Genomic DNA, 17,671 nt, shown 5'->3' on the forward strand with positions numbered 1-17,671 from the left:
TCAATAGTTGACCTGTGAAAGTTCTTCCCTCTTGAGAGACATCACGTCAAAACCAACTACAGTGAGTCTGATTTGTTATGTCGTGTTAACAACCTACATAATAGTCTTGTTAGGTTCTGAGTTATTATCAAAAAAGTCCCGTCAGTAATGAGCACCAGGTGCTCTAATCACACTCTCAGGTTCCAGCTCTCCGGCTGTCTGCAGCCTCTTCTCTTTCACTTGTCATCCCTCACTCATTTCCGGAAAAGGCCCTGAAGCTCCTTGGACGGCGATGACAAACTGCTCTCATGGGCAACGAGAAGCTCAGCTGGACTGTTTAGTCTTTCAGACTTTCTAGTCCAACCAGAACACACTGAAATAACAAGATGACGGACATAGTAATATTACAACTAATCACATTTAATATGTGTGTGTGTGTGTGTGCATGTGTGTGTGTGCATGTGTGGGAAAAAAAGAAAGGTTTTGTCTCATTCTGAATCGGAGCATGGCAGATATATTATGATCCTCTAAAGTTAGAAATGATACAATGTGATTCAAAATGTTATTGTGATACTCTTACTGTTAAAATATGTTTTGCCCTTGGAGATGATCCTGTGTATTTTCCTTTCAATTACTAATTGTTTTTGTGCCACCTTAAAAGTCCTTTTTATAAATACTGTGTACACATTAAGTCCTGATGCAACCTTTTTAAGATGTAACATTAGATTTCACACTCGTAATGCCCACACAGGGTGAGCTCAAGGGTCAACAAATTGGCAAATTTGACGGAAAATATAATTTGAGTTTAAATCCCTGGATGTAAAAACCAACTGACTTTCTGTTTCAACAAGTTCGACATTGAGTTGGTCTTTGTCTCACTATCGAAGCACAAACACACACTTTGACCATCCATCACTGGAGTTCGGCCAGTGATCTCCATACTTCTTCCTCCCTCTGACAGGCAAAGAAGACAACACACAAGACAACACACAAGACAACACACAAGCACACACACACACAAGACAACACACAAGCACACACACACAGAAGACAACACAAACACAGCATACAAAGACATTGACGCACTTAGAGAAAGACCTGCAAGAACTAGTACCCTCACTGTGGAATGCCAGAGGTGCGTGTTTCAGGCTGCTGAATGAGAAGAGGACGATGGAGGGATGGAGGACGAGGACATTCATGTTCATCCACCCATCTCCATCTGTCCAACCACTCATACTCTGTTACTGCACTTTGTCAGTATCATATTACAACACTGCAACTTGCAAAGCTGTAATTTCCTGTATGATTTACATAATTTCCACTCAGCTTACGTTTCTGTTTTTTAATTTGGTATCCAGAAATATGTCAACATGTATAGAAAGAAAGAAGTCATAAGAGACTTCTACATACACTTGTATTATTGAAGACTGTGCAATTAAAGAAAGGTGGTTTCTACTTAAAACATACATGTGTGTGTGTGTGTTCAAATTATGTTTACCCAAAGCACAGTGAGCTGAGATTAGAACATTGAGTTAAGTCTTGTGTGTGCGCTGTGTGTGTGTGTGTGTGTGTGCGTGTGTGTGTGTGTGTGTGTGTCTCAAGGAGATCTAAAAGGACAGGAAATAGAGAGCGAAGCCTCTGCACGTCCCTCGAGGCCGAAGACTTTGGTGGATAAATCCAGAAGCATTCCTCTGATTCCAGGGTTAAAGTTTGACCTAAAGTTCAGAGCAGATCCTTTGAACCAAATAATTAATTTCTAACTGAAAACACACGACCGAACATGCAGAGATCAGGTGATCTGCTCTGAACTTCAGACTATACTGTGTGTTTACATTGTATTGAAAATGGTATAAAGCTGAATGAAAAATCACCTCCAACATTATTTGTCTGATTCTGATTCTCAATTTATTTGCACTTGCAGGTCTTTTCCCTACATTGAAGATGTCTGGGTACACCTAATATAAGAAAAGACATTTTGAATTCCCATGCAAAAAAGCCCCACATGCATGAATCAATTAACTTCGGCCAAGTTGCCAATCGAAAACGGCTCCAACACATCTGGATGAACTGGAAAGTGCACAAACCATTCTGCTTTGCAATACGTTGGCCATTTGCCACTAAGAGGCCATAGTGTGTGACTTGTGTCGTGAAGTGTGCATGGTGGTGTATTGTTCTTTCTTTTAAAATGTAATGTAACATTGTAATCTGCTAGTAATCACCTTTTTTATTAAATGTATCAGTAATCTGGCTGGTTATGCCTTTTTTTCCAATCAATAATTAAATTAATAATTAGTTGAAGGTCTAATCGGAAATTGGGAAATAAATCTCTCTCTCTCTCTCTCTCTCTCTCTCTCTCTCTCTGTAGGAGTCAGTCTGTTGCCTGGTGTAAACACACACACACGCATTTACAACAAAAGGTTCTGCTGACCCCTGTTTTCCCAACACACACACACACCCCTCGACAGGATTTATGGATTAGTGGCGAGCTCCCAGGTCAGCCTCCCTGAATTGCCTGTCAATCCCATCAATTACACTTCTGTTACTGTGGCAACAGGCAGCTAGCAGCAAGTCAAACTACAGGGCGAGAGAAACTGATGGAGAGTATAAGAAGTATATTGGAAGAAATCTGTCGAAAAGAGAAAACAAAAGAAAAACATTTATGGAAAAAACAGTTTGCTCTGTTTTGTTTACTGAAGCTATAACTGTGACTGAGTGAAGGAACATTACTGAAGTTGGCTGGAGAACTGAAGATCAAACAAAAATGGTTAGAGTCTCTGTCGGTCTATCCTTTGATTTTAGACTTCAGGTTTGTGGGTGTATTGCTCTTTAGATCCACGGACATATTTATTAGTAGTACCTTATGTAAACACTGTGTTGTGTATTAACTGTTACACAACATCACGACATGTTGGGGACAGCTCACTCTCCGTCACTCACAACAACACATTCAAGAAGAGACCGGAGATCTACGACATATTCATTAGTAGTTGTCTTGACAGTCGTTCATCTGATCAACACACACATGAATGGCAAGTGGATCTGCTTCTTATTTGATCAATTAAATGACTTGTAAAGAGGCTCAAACACCTCTCTTTTTTTTTTTTAGCTCACTGTCTCATCGTACTAAAAGTCCAGTTATTCAAGGACACCTGATAGTCTACTACTACTACTACTACTACTACTACTACTACTATTACTATTACTGCTACTACTACTACTACTACTACTACTAAATTTGACCTGACCTGATGTCAAAATGTAGAAATATCAACTCCCACTAAAGATGCCATCTGAATGCATACCTATATGTCTATGGAATGTAGGTGTGTGTGTGTGTGTGTGTGTGTGTGTGTGTGTGTGTGTGTGTGTGTGTGTGTGTGTGTGTGTGTGCATGCGTGCGTGCGTGTGTGTGTGTGTTTGTGTGTGTCCGGCCCCTGGCCGGTTTAATAATTGTACAAATTCCTCTGTGGCACCACATTCCTGGTGCAACGTAACCATGGAGATAAGATGGACACACAATAAAAGGACAGAAGGAAGGATGACGGATGATGGGGGGATGAAAGTTGGAGGAAGGAAAGATGGAGGGATGAAGGAGACGCTACATCAAGTGTAAACGTCACCTGTCATGAACCTTATATGGAGAAACTGCTGTGGCGTGTGTTAAGAGATGATATCGATCTGTGAATCCCACATCTGTGTCACGCTCAAAATCGAATCAACTGGCATCTGTTAGGGGGCCACAGATATCTAAATGAAATCAGAAAGTAATCTTCATTTATGGAGGACAAAACACCTGAGGGACGTGATGGATGATGGACAGATGGAGGGAAGGAAGTGATAGGTCACGGTGTCATGTGTGTGTGTGTGTGTGTGTGTGTGTGTGTGGGTCGGGACACGTCTGAGATATTTATTTACAGTAAGCCAAGCGGATGGGAATATTATTCTGGTGTCTTGTGGGCGTCAAGATAGAGAATGAGTGTGTGTGTGTGAGAGAGAGTGAGAGGTTGATAAAAGACAGGACTAAGGAAATGTTGGCAGAGTTATAAAAGTAGGTGCTGCAGCTTCATCCGTCACTATCTTGTGAGTTTAAGTCCTTCTGCTTCTCTCCTGCATCCCCTAACTGGCTTTGTTTCACGCCGTCTGTACTGCAACACAACAAACACCAGCCCTCCTCTCTCCAAATATTCAACTCAGTGTCACTGCTTGTGAAATTCTGACCTAAAATTACCCTTGAAGAAAATAGTAATCTTTCTTATAAAGCATGACTATATATACATATCCATGGCCATGTTTTTGATGATCAATTTGGTGTCTGATGACATCTGGCAAAAGTCTGCTGAAAGGATGAACCGATTGATTGAATGACCCTGTCCTTGTGAAACATTAATCCTTCCATTCATTCTGTTCCCACCGACTCTTCTTGTTATCTGTCAATGTGTAATCTGTTTCACTCCGTCTCTGCAAACAGATCCAGTGGTGCCAGACTGAGGAGCAGCTGTCGTAATCACACGTACCACACACACACACACACACACACACACACAATCTCTATTCACGTCTTTTACAGTCTGTCAGTGTATCAGACAGCAACTTCTCTGTGTGTGTGTGTGTGTGTGTGTGGTGTGTGTGTGTGCGTGTGTGTGTGTGTGTGTGGCTGTGTGCATGCATGAGTGAGTTTCCCTGAGATCGAAGGTTATTCCTCACATTCAAGTAAATCTCGGTCTCTCTCTTGTACCTCTTTTTCCTTCCTTTTTCCTTCCTAATCCTCCCTGAACATGTATTCATTCATTTATCCCCCCCCCCCCCCCCCCCCCCCATCTCTCTCTCCAGGGGTTCGGGAATGCCCACATACTCTTCCTTCAGGATACCAGGGCAGAATTCCTGACAGATTCCTGAGGGAGGACTCTCACAAGCTCTTAGATTTCAGTGAGAACATTTTCTGACGGTTTCAGGTTCCGCAGTTTAAAACAAGACGCCGCTTGTGGAATTATAAGGACTAAAAATTATACTGTGACTATCAAAGCAGACAGAGGCTTTGACCTTTCCACTGTGGAGTGATTTATCCTCCAACACAAGAAGGGACTTGGCGGGAAGGAGCTCAATATGCTATAAACGGACTAGTTGGCGCAAAGTGTCCTCTGAAATGTTATCATCATCTGAAAGCTACTCGAAGATGAGGTGAAAAGCCTGCTATGGTACAAATGGGTACACAATGGGTACATCATAATATAACAGTGTATAAACAATCTCTTAAAGGTACACAATCGCTTGGTAAAATAAGTGTGATTGTCACACTGTTGGTTTTAGAAAGATGTCAAACATTGTGAGAAGCACTTAATTTCACAACATCACAACAGTTATTGGTTGTTGCAATAGTTTTTTGTTTTTTTAAATCACCAGTTTGAATTGGGTCTAGGGTTTTTGTCAATCATAGGATGGTACGAGTATATCATCCGTATGACGCCGATCAAAACCACCAGCTTTCTTCATCGTTCATCGACGATCCGTGAAAGCTGATTTAGAGTCCTGACAGACAAATAAAATAACCTTTAAAAGACAGCGGTTGGAACTGAGGTGGAGTTAGCCCCAGGCCGAGGGATATCTCACATTTAGAGCTGCAATATAAAAATTGAGCTCAGAGCGAACTGACCTGTAAGGCCTCCTGTAAGTATCTGCAGTCATCTTCAAGCACACTTTATCTACACGCCTGTAAATCAACGGTAGCGAAAACCCAACCAACACTTTTAGTAATAACAGCCTGCATGTTCCCAATAACCACCTATATATTCCAACTGCACAGTTCTCCAGCTAACATTGTGCTGCCCAGCGGCTAAAGATGTGCAAAGAGAACCTGCAGCTTCACACCTCTAACACCTGTACATTCATGCAGCCGGCCCAAACATGCTCATCCAGGGTCTCAGTGTTTCTAAAACACTTCAGAAATGTTGAGATTACACACACTGTCTTTATCTTTTTTTCATCTTCACGTTGGTTTGCATAGTGTTAAAAACGTTGGCACATTACACGTACCCAAGTCTCTGACATGTCAGAGCAAGAAAATAAAAGCTAGGTTAAGGCTCGGTGATGAGTTGCGTTCTTAGGATGTCACAAAGGCGGAAATACTGACTACCCACTGGAAAAGAAAATGGAATGGCGTGACCAATCAAGATATAATTTATTGTTGGAAAGCCGAGTAGCATTTTAGGCCTCATATTATGTTAAATACTACAGAAATATGTCAAAAAGACAAACTGGACAACTTTTCTTGTAACTTCCATATCTCATAACTGGAACTTTTGAGATACTATTCTTTACCCTGAATATGTCTTTTATCTCCGAACTCAACTCAATGTCACAAGGTATTAAAACCGTTATAACTTGAGAACAATCACCATTGGCGCAAAAGAAAAGACGTTTGCAAATGCTATATGCTAAATAGCCTGTTAAGGAACACCAGCATAACATCAGCTGTTGCATACAGGACAGAATTACAGATCCATCAGCAATATTTCATCCATTTCTCTCTGTTTTTTCCAAACTGGACAACGAGAGCATCCTGAGTATTTAGGATCTAGAGAGGACAAGAGGGTGACAGCTGAGAGGGGAAGACAATGAGAAGAGTAGTCAAGACAGTAAGAAAAGAAAAGCAGACTTGAAGATTATAGGAGGAGAAGAACGGGAAGAGAGATAAGAAATACGAGAGATGGACTCCTATCATGGAAATACTGAGTGAAACCTTTTCTTAGACAATATTTATCAGTGCAGACGAGGAAGAAGGAGGAAGGGAGGTTGAAGGGAAGGAAAGGAGGGGGAGGGAAAAGAAGGATAAAAGGGAGGAAGACCGATGACACCTCTACTGCTACTGTTTTAGTTTTACGCATTTTGTTGGAACTGTATTCTGCATTAATTAATTGGACAAATTTATGGCCCCTGAGGTTCAAAACAAAATGATTTTCAAGTTTGCCGTCTTCATATTCTGTCTATTGCTTAAATTCTTGCAATAACATGAACTAAAACTAAAAGTGAATGCACATGGACTCTTATATGTTCAGTGTTGCACACTACATCTTGTTGCATGGCAATACTGCACATGGCTGGGTAATAAAAGCATTTTAGTTATTCTATCATCTTGAAACAACCAAAGTAAAGATACCAATGCTCAGATAAACAGAGAGAGAAGCTAAAAGGATAAGAAAAAGAGGAAGATGATGGAAGAGCAGCGAAGAGAAATAGCAGAATGAAAGTGGCAAAGAGGGAGGTGAAACAGGCAGGAGAGGCCCTGGGGGAACAGTTTATCCTCAAGTTTCTTCTACAGATTGAAGCCTTGTTCCACCACTCTGTGTGACAGTTCCACATCCCCCCAGGAAGTGGAAACTCCTGCACAGTGTGTGTGTGTGTGTGTGTGTGTGTGTGTGTGTGTGTGTGTGTGTGTGTGTATGTGTGCGCGTGTGCATGTTGTACTTCTATTGTTGTGTGTTTTAGACCTTGAGAGTGAGGACATTTATGAAAAGTAAGGACATTTTGTCCGCTCCTTGCCTCACAGACAACATTCCTTGTAAGCTTAAACATATTTAGCCAACAGATGATTTGAGTCTTCAAATGGTTGTTTGAGGCGTAACACTTTTTTACGGTATTAATGATATAGGCCTGTATTATAAACCCAGTTCATTCTAAAAAATAACTAGTTAGTTTCTTGAATCTGGTCCAGGACTAAAGGACTGTGGGTCTAAAGCAGGTGAGTAACACAGGATTTAAACATTCCAGGAGAAATTACCCTCATCATGTCCTTAACTATTAGCATCATTCCCTCTCTCCCTCTCCAACACCACCGTCCACACTTCACTTTCCTAATCACAAAGTCTGCCTCATTATGACTTGCAGACTGGTATTCAGACTCTAAATCAGTTCTTCTAGTTGAGTTTAAATCAATAAAAATGTGATTACTAATGGGCCAGTAAGAGCAGAAAACAACAGCTGAAAACTTTAGAACTGTGCATCATTCACCAACATATCATAACAACCACTTCATAACTTAGAGCAAAATAGCAACGAATAAACAGAAACCTTGTATCTGACAAGGTTCAGATGTTTCCTAACTCCCTCACAGACAAAGTCAGCTAATATATTGCAGCCTGATAGATGAAATAAGCATGAAATTCACCTGGGAAAACGTTGCTGAAAATGTTCCAAACGTGTCAAAACTCAAAGATGAGAGCAGAGGAACTATTGAATATAAAAAATGGACTGATGATAAAAACAGACCCAGGAAGTGAGGTCAGACAGAGAAGTAAGGGAGGTTTCCTCTCCTATAACCTTGACTTTCACTACTCCTTTCATGTCTCCTCCATGCCTCATTGTAACAGATAGCTGGGGCGAATTCCATAATTAGTGGAGGAGGAGGAGGAGGACAAAGAGAGAAAAGGAAGGAAGGGGAGTTCAGGATGTCTTAATGGAAAGAGAGGAGGAGAAGAAAGAGGAGAAGTAAAAAGTGAGAGAGAAGGGGGAGGAGTACAGGTTGTCTTTTCACCTTGCCAGCTTATACATTCATTAACATTTCCAAATATCTAACATTTCCTTTCTTACAAAACATATTTCTTGTTGGAATTAGTTGTATAAAAAAACATAGTGTAGGAGGGTTTCAATTAATTAGTTAAGAAGTCAAGCTGAGAGACCCACCTACAGGGGCTCTGTTTGACTAAATATGCCATTTCCAGCAGACACGGAAGTAAACTCAGACAATACGTTTTCTCTGCCTCATATTACTGCATCAATCACAAAATTACCAGATGAATGAAAATCTGAAATACAAATCAACAGTACCTCTTATTTTTAGCCAAATTAAAATGAAAATGTTAGTGTTAAATATGTTGTCAACAGTATGGAACTAGCAAAATAAATGATAATGTAAACCTGTGCTTTGCCTGCTGTGATGTGTTTAAATGCTCTTTAAAAGTTCTACAACTACGTAGCTCAGCTTTATAGATATTAGCGAGACATCTTCTTTGTCGCATACGGTGTCCATCAAGCAGACAAGTCAACAGACAGAAATGTGCTCTAGCACGCCAACTATTCCCAGCATGTGTTACAGTGTAAGGCTGAATTTTAATGGTGACTGGGAGTGCTGAAGCTGCCCAGCTGTTGGCTTTAATGGAACCAGTCACAGTTGCTGCTGCAGCTATCGGCTTGTTTCCCCTAGTAGCTAATAAACACCTTGCTCTCTTCGCCTGAAGTCTTTCTGTATCTGTCTGCTTTAATGGTGTGGTGTTTACATGGTCTCAAACAGCTGACTGTGTCCCAGTAATGTTGTCCAAACCCCAGGTTGGTGCTCTTCACCGATAAATGTGACAAGGAACGAGTGCATAGAGGCACACTCATAATTTCTGATTCTCAATCCCAACAACACACTCCTATTTCTTTCAGGTCTTTCTCTGTGCAATGAGGTTTTAAATGTGGACTTTGCCCTGTGGAGCGCATCGCGGTCAGTCACAGTCTCTGAACTCTGACTGAGCTTCATTAAGACACCCAAACACACACATTTAGACAATTATAGCTGATCACTGTTGGCTTCTTTCAAGTATTTAAGGATTTTAGACTTGGGGGACTCAAAACTATATATTATCTATCCAGACTAATTAGTCGGACTGTCTTCAGCCAAAGAAATTCTTAGTCGACTAACAGTCATAGGATTTTGTCAACTAATAGATTCGCTAATAAAAATCGACAGCACTGTAAAACGGAGATCTCCACAAAGAATCATGCAAAAGCACCACTTTAAATCTTGGCTTTAAAAAGGCTTTTGAAAGAAAGTCAATTCAACAGAAGAAATCTTCTTCATCTAACACCAAAAACACCAACTAGTTGAGTTATTGGTTTGGTGACAATGTGTCAAAAAAACAGTGATGGTACAACTTGCTGTACGTGCTACAAATGTGTTGACAACAGTAACTACTCAGTTCATCATTTGAGGCTTTAAAGTCAACACAATTCAATTCAAAACCAGTCTGAACTATTATAAAGCTCAGTGTGCTACCAGTCCAATTATACACACACACACTGCCATACCCTCCTCTGAGTGTGTGTGTGTGTGGGTGGTGGTGGTGGTGGTGTGGTGTGTGTGTGTGTGTGTGTGTGGGGGGGGGTCAAACAGATTGACCTCTAAAACCACACCGCCGTTCCACTCCCATTCACCATTTTATGACTTAACTATGGGAAAACCCTCCCTTCTGTTTGCTGCCCTCCTGTTCTCTCTCTATGGACTCATCCCTCCATTGCTCACTCTCCACTCCTCTGTTTGTACAAGGAGGAAGACATTCTTGCAACTACACAACTCTCAGGCCCCATTCAGAACAGCAGCAACAGCACTGAATCAAAATCACAGGTTTCACCTTCATTTCAGTGAGATGACTACATTGGTACAGCAATAGTGCTAACACAACTTGTCACTTACCACATAACTTGTATATTTCATTGTTATATACTTCTTGTATAGTTTATACTCTTCACTAGTTGTATGTTGCTGATATTTCTTTTTTTTAATCCTCTATTTATCCATACCTATTTCTGTATTTGTGCTGCTTCAACACCTGGATTTCCCCTCTTGATCATTGTGGATCAATAAAGGTTGAGCTTATCTTATCTCAATGTATACTCTGAAGGACCTTTGTATTAAAAATACATTTGAAACCAAACAAGAAAACAGATAAAAGGATGTATGTCACCCTTTGGTAGCAGCTTGAAATAGAAAAACATACCACTACACCAGCACGTGCGTAGGTCCATTAAAAATAGCTAACAAAATATCACAGGTTATCAGATCTTGAGCAGAAACTGCTCTGGATTAAAAATATCCCTGAAAATATGTGAATTAGATATGAACACCTGGATAAAAGATGAATGGTTGTTTCAGGCTGGAATGAACAACGGTGGATTGTTTTGTTTTTTCTGTACCCTTACACTTGTGTTCATCAATGTAAAATTAACTTTAACTCAGTGACCTATATTTCCTCTGCACCCCCTTCCTCCCCCGCTCTGTTGTCTCATTCACCAGCAAAGAAACTCAAACAATCGGCTGGAGTTGACCAGGTAAAAAACAATATTTACTGTTGCATTAACAGGGACAAACCTCTCTCTTTGTCAATGCTGTTTCTTCATCTCCTCACACTGTTTCTACACATTGTATTATATGTGTGGCTGCCTTTCTTCTTCCGTTCATAAAAAAACCCAATGGCAAGTTAAATGAAGAGATAAACATTTTACATTTGTGTGAAATGGTCATTCTTATCAATTCTTGAGTTATGGCCAAAGGTGTGTTTTGTGAGGTCACAGTGACCTTTGACAACCACATTTTAATAAGGTTATCCTTGAGTCCAAGTGAATGTTTGTACCAAATTTTAAGAAATTCCCTCAAGGTATTCCTGAGATACGTGTTCATGAGTGTGGACAGACAGACACCTCGAAAACAAATGTCATGGCTATTGCCGGCACAGAGGCACAAAATAACACTTGTTCAGCTCAATTTACTCAGAAGATGTTGCTGAACGAAATATCTCAATTACAATAAAACTTCCCTGAAAATGTAGCTTTCTATTGCAGTTTTGTCATTTCAACTGGAAACAACATGAAAAAAGTGTGAACGTTAACTACTAATTAACTGTTAATAAATAGGGATACGTACTTTAAAACATCCAAACTATCCCTTTGAGTTTGAGTGCCGCAAAAACAGACAATAATATAATAATAATACCTTCTGGTTTATTCATTTTTTACATTGGATCCAAAATCCATCAGCCCACATAATAAAAATAAAAACAATCAGTTTCTGTTGGTAAGTTGTCAAATCCAGTTCTTCTTTCTCACTAAATGAGCTCATTGTGTGATAGCGGGCAGACATTAGCATTAGGCTATTCTGAGTCTGTCTTGGCAGCGCAGGAAGAAAACCGCTCAAAGTCCCCGGTGTCCTTCAGGGAGGACGAGCCTGGCACAGAAAGTGTTTTTCTGTCTGGGTTTTGTCTGGGGGGAAAGCTGCACACACTCCTCGCACACTGCCGCTGGACATATTTAACATGAGCAGGAATCTGATAACTCAATATATTAGGCTACATGATAGGCTACAAGATAGATGAGAATAACTGATATTATCGATTGTCTTTGTTGTGGGTTAAGTTTCGAGATGTGTTTAGCCTAGCTTAACACAAAGGCTGGAATCAGGGGAAACTACTAGTATACCTCCATCAACAGTTCAAACAGTTATTTACACATTGTATATTTACTTGCATTTAACACATTAACACACTTTTGGTTTCATCAAATTAACTTACATATTTCTGAACAACATCAGCATTTCAGAAGTCCTGTCCTCACAGTTAAGTTGTCTATGTAGTTCACTTTGCTAACATTAAACAAAACATGTTAATCCATAAGTGTACTGGTGATTAGCCTGTTAGCTAACAGCTACCCCTCCAACGTTAGTTTTAAACTTTTCGGGGCAATATACGGTAATTATATGCATAGTGTCCTTTCAAGATAAACCTCCGTCTTCACAGGAAGATGCCGCAGGAGGGTTTACGATGGGGTTAGTTGAAGCCCGTCTTTGCCACTGAAGGGGGCCTCCGTTCGTCGATTTCTGGTGCCAAGGGGTCCTGACGACCTGACCAATGTTGGTATTTGACGAGTCGGGAGTGGGAACGGGTTTACTGAGAATGTGTCAACAGCTCACACAGACCTTGAAAATGCAAAACATCCTTTGAAATACAAAACACTGAACGTCTGAGATGTCAATCTGTGTATTGCCTGAATGCATGCTGTTCATGGAAAGATCATGTGTCCTTAAAAAGAAAGGAAATTATTAACATTTTAAATGCAGAATGAGGATCTGAATTCACGGAGAATAAAAAAAGCCTTTTCAAATGAAGGAAGAGTATGCTGTTTGTTTGCCTGATTGGCTGATTAACTTAATCCCCTTTAATTAATTTCCCATTGAATCTGAATCTCCTCTGTGAGGAAATGAGGTTGAGAAGTATTCTGAATGCTAAGTCATTGTGAGGGCTCAGGACCACAGCGGCATCAAAAGCAGGTTGTGAGGGCGAGCAAACACTGCAAGACAATGAACTGAGCTGAAGCTGAAGCTGAATGGACGTTCTGGGTTGCTCAGACTGGAAGAGACAGCGTACAAACAAAATGTCAAAAACAAAATGTCAAAAACAGCAAAAGCAGCATGTGTATACATTCAGTATAGTAGCTAGCATGCAAATATGTTACTTAAGGATCTGCTTGCCTACTCTGATTTGCTCCATAGGTTTTTTTACGTAGATTTTTGCGTAATGTTTTAGAAACTTCCAACCTCTCATTGTAACAAGTATCACTATTACACAACTTTAACCATGACAGCTCAAAATCCACATAACCAGTCTGCAATTGAAGAAAATCTAAAAAGATTGCATGAGGGTCTATGGAGCAGATCTGGATAGCTGGCAGACTCTGATCAGACCTGGCCGACGCTATGCTGTGGTTGACCAATTTGGTCTCTTTTAGCAAGGGTCAAGTGTCTTTCTTTATTTTCCTAGTTTTCCTGGTGTTTGTCTTTCTACAAGCCACATCTTTTACGGCTTTTCAAACATTTACTTCATCTGACTTCCTTAGCGTATTTTCATTGAGTTAAAGCCAATGTTCTACCTCTTTCCATTACTGCCATTCACTTGTGCGTGCATCCATCTCAGTCAGTCAGTTCTCTTAGTTTATCTTACGCCCTTTACCCTCCAGAAGCCAGACAGGAGGAAACTCCAGATGTCCGTCTCAGTGATACCACAAAGGTTCAAGGACAGAAACAGAGAGTACAGGAGGAGATGGATGGGCGGCAGCAGCAGAAGAAAGAGACAAGTAAGGATAGGTGGATGGACAATCTGAGTAGGCAGGTACATGGCTGAGAGGTAGAGAGAAGGAAGCTACAGAGAGAAGATTTAGTGAGAAATACAGGGATAAAGGTTAACAGATCTTTTCAGTGTTGACAAGGTGAACAGGGCAACCCAAGGGCAAGAAAGACTGATAGGAAGCAGGTACATTTAACAGAGAAAGGAGTGTGAGTGAGTGTGTGTGTGTGTGTGTGTGTGTGTGTGTGTGTGTGTGTGTGTGTGTGTGTCTAAATTGGGGCCGGTCACAGAGTTCAAAGCAGCGGGGAGGTAAGAACTGATAATGACCTTTGACCTGTGACAGAAAGGTTTGTGACACAAACGCAGCATCAAAGTTACTACTTTGCAGAGTCATGGGTCAGGATATAATTAATCAATTAGAGCACAACTATTGGTGTTGAGAAAGCATTATGACATACACACAACCATGAACACCCACAAATACACACCCACATACCAAAACCAAACCACTGAAGGGCAGCAACAAGAGTGGGAGGCGATCTCTTATAATCACATCCTCTGCTTTGATAACGACAAACACGGAACATTTGACAATTTAATCAAAGATAGAGTATGAATGGCTTCTTTTTCTATCATCCCCAGCTGGAGTCCTTCTCTACTTCCTTCTCCCCTTCCTGTCATCCTCCTCCTCCTCCTCCTATTTTGCTCTCATTCACTCTCGCCTCATCTCCAATCACTTCCTCCTCCTTCCCCTTCTCTGATTTTTGTTTCAAGTTCTTCACTATACAACTTTTTTTCTCTAATCTGTCAAACTCTTGTATATTTCCATACTTGGTGTATTTATCACCATGTGGGGAGTCCCGGTTTGGTGCACACAGACGCACAATGATTACACAGTATGGAGATTGATGCACGTAATGTGGAACCAAAGTTCACAAGCCTGAGTTCCGCCTTGAGCCACATACATACGACTCACTTTACACTTCTAAAATGGAGACTACCTGTACTGTTTTTTGCAAAATGTTGTACTAGTAAAATTCAGTTTTTAGGCTGATGCACAGGGATTTTAAAACAGGTATTAATATGTGATTGTGATAGTTATATCTGCATACCAGGACATTCAACGTTAAGGCTAGGGCCACACAGTGTAACCTTTTTCCTACATAAATAATGTAATAATGTAATGTACATTATGACATTAAATAATGTCATAATGTAATGTAATCTATGTAATAAACTCTGGGAAACTAGTTACCAATAGTTCATACTTTAAGGCTTCTAAAAAGTAGTTCAAAGCTACTGAACTGGAGTTATTGGTTCCCTGGATTGGTGACCAATAAATAAAATGCATTTCTAGGTAACTATTCAGAGTTCTTGGGCTAAACATTTTGCATGCAACCTTCTCTCACATTTAGTAGAAAATAGAGCTGCAGATGATTGACCATAACAATCTAGTGTTATCACTTATCACACAATCATTACTTGTCAAAGTCAACGTTTTTGCAAGCAGAAGTGAAGATATGATGTAAAAAGGAATGACTGAAACACAACATGTATATTCTTAGGTTTAACTAAAACTTAGTAATAATGTATATAATAATAATACACTCTAAAACAAGAGACCGATATAGTCAAAGGAATGAGAACAACTATAAGAAACTATGATGCTGCAATCATCCACATTTTTCAAAGATAGCAAACTGAAGCTAAAACTGAGCGTGTGTTAACCTTCCAACATCAACGCACTCTGAAATCAGCTACAACAACATACAGAAACAGACAACTAAAAATGACCTCTGAAAAATCAGCCAACTAGTTCGGACTATTGCCCCTCCCCCGGCCTCCATCCATCCATCCATCATCCTTTATTCTGGTTCAAAAGTGACATCAACTTTATCCCTTTTGCCTCAATCTCTCTTCACTCAAAGCTGAATCATTCCTATTAAGGTCATATTTGTGTATGTCTCTCTCTCTCTCGCTCTCTCTCTCGCGCCACCTCTCTTTCTCCCCCTCTTTGCTCATTTTCCTCGCCAGTACACATAATGAATGACTGAAAAATGTGCACTGTGTGTGTCAGCTCTTGTCTGTGTGAGAGCACAGTTTCAGGGGCAACGTTTAACCCTGAACAAGAGGGACAGACGGGAAAACAGGAAGATGAAGGCCATTGATTAGATGGTGACATAAACAATAGTCACTGAGGAAGACAGAGGAGTGGAGGGAGTCATGAATGACTCCAACTGTTGATCCTCAACATCACAGCCAAGGAGCTGAAGAGGGCAAAAGGATTTATGTCAAGAAACAGAAAGAGAGTGACTATTAATGGATGTGGGTGAAATGTGTGGTTGACTGAGTAATAAGTGAGAGTAATTGTGGCCAGTACAGTAAGAAAAAGAAAGAAAGAAAGAAAGAAAAGAATGAAGAGGAAAATTGCCCACAGAAATAAATCACTTTTTTGAAGACATAATGATGATAACATAAAATGGGAAAAAAGTACTGCAATGGTGCAGATGCTAATGCTTGAAGTAAAATATTATTTTTGTATCAATGAATCTAGGAAAGTGCTAACACTGCCGATCCTGCTGTCAATCAACATCTACTTGTGTGGTTCTTTGCAGATTTCAGCATTTAGTTTTAGTTTGCTTGACTGACAAAACCAACACAATGCTGCTTTATATAAATATAAAATATTTCACAAGCTAACTGTAATATGCTACATTTCCAGTGGCAAATTGCAGAAAGCCAAACTTAGAGAGTGACAAGTGAAGAAATTCAAATCTTTTGAATAATCCTTGGAGAAAACAAGTCCGAAAAAGACTAAAAACTAGACAGAAAAAAACCTTTGATGTTGAAGTTCACGTTGCTCTGTTTCTGTCGAATATGTAATCAGATAACTATTTGCTAACACATCTCTATAATAACTTGATAAACATAATACCCATTTCATTAGCAGCCAACAGTGGAATATAACTGTCGACTCTAAACAAGAAGGGACGAAAAGAGTGACACAACGGAATATGAGGAGAATATTTGATATCTATCTTTGTCCCCTCTTATTCTTTATTTCCATCCGTCATCCACTCTACAGAGGAGTCTTTGTGGCTGGACAGAGTCAGAGAAAATTAATAGAGAGATTACGATGCAATGGGAAAAAAATAGAGTGAAACAAAAAGTAAAGGGAGACATTACGGCGAATACGAGATGATATCTTGAAAAGTCTCACATGCACTTTCGAAGAACGGCCTACTTGCCTTGATGTTGTACAGCCGGTAACACACATGCACACCCGCACACACACACACACACACGCACACACGCACACACACACACACACACACACACACACACACACACACGCACACACGCATACAAAGTGTCAAACCTGAAGAGTGTGTAAAATAATAAACGAAACAATAGACAGAGTGTGGTTCCCATGCTCGTCACTCATAAATAGCAGAATTGGCAGCGGACACACCGATTGTAATCAGTAAGCCACCAACACACACACACACACACGCACACACGGACGTGATCTCAGAAAAAAAACAAAGGAGCTATAGTTTCAACAAAGAAACTACTATATTTGTCTAGTTTCTTGGTATTTTCTTTGGAACCTTTATAAAAGCGTATATCAGGTAAACAAACCAGTATGGAGCTCAGAATACAGTTTTCATGACGCTGCCTTTCCGTCTTTACGATTAGCTCGAGCTCAAAATACAAATTGAGAGCGTGTTTGATGAAAAGTTGCACTTGGCTGTTTAAAGTTGCTTTGCACTGGCATTACAGTATCAATAGCACATTCTGCTGGTTGAGGAAGAAAATAAATGGTA

The sequence above is a fragment of the Cyclopterus lumpus genome, chromosome 7 (genome assembly GCF_009769545.1).
Source record: "Cyclopterus lumpus isolate fCycLum1 chromosome 7, fCycLum1.pri, whole genome shotgun sequence".
In the NCBI taxonomy this organism is placed as follows: domain Eukaryota; kingdom Metazoa; phylum Chordata; class Actinopteri; order Perciformes; family Cyclopteridae; genus Cyclopterus; species Cyclopterus lumpus.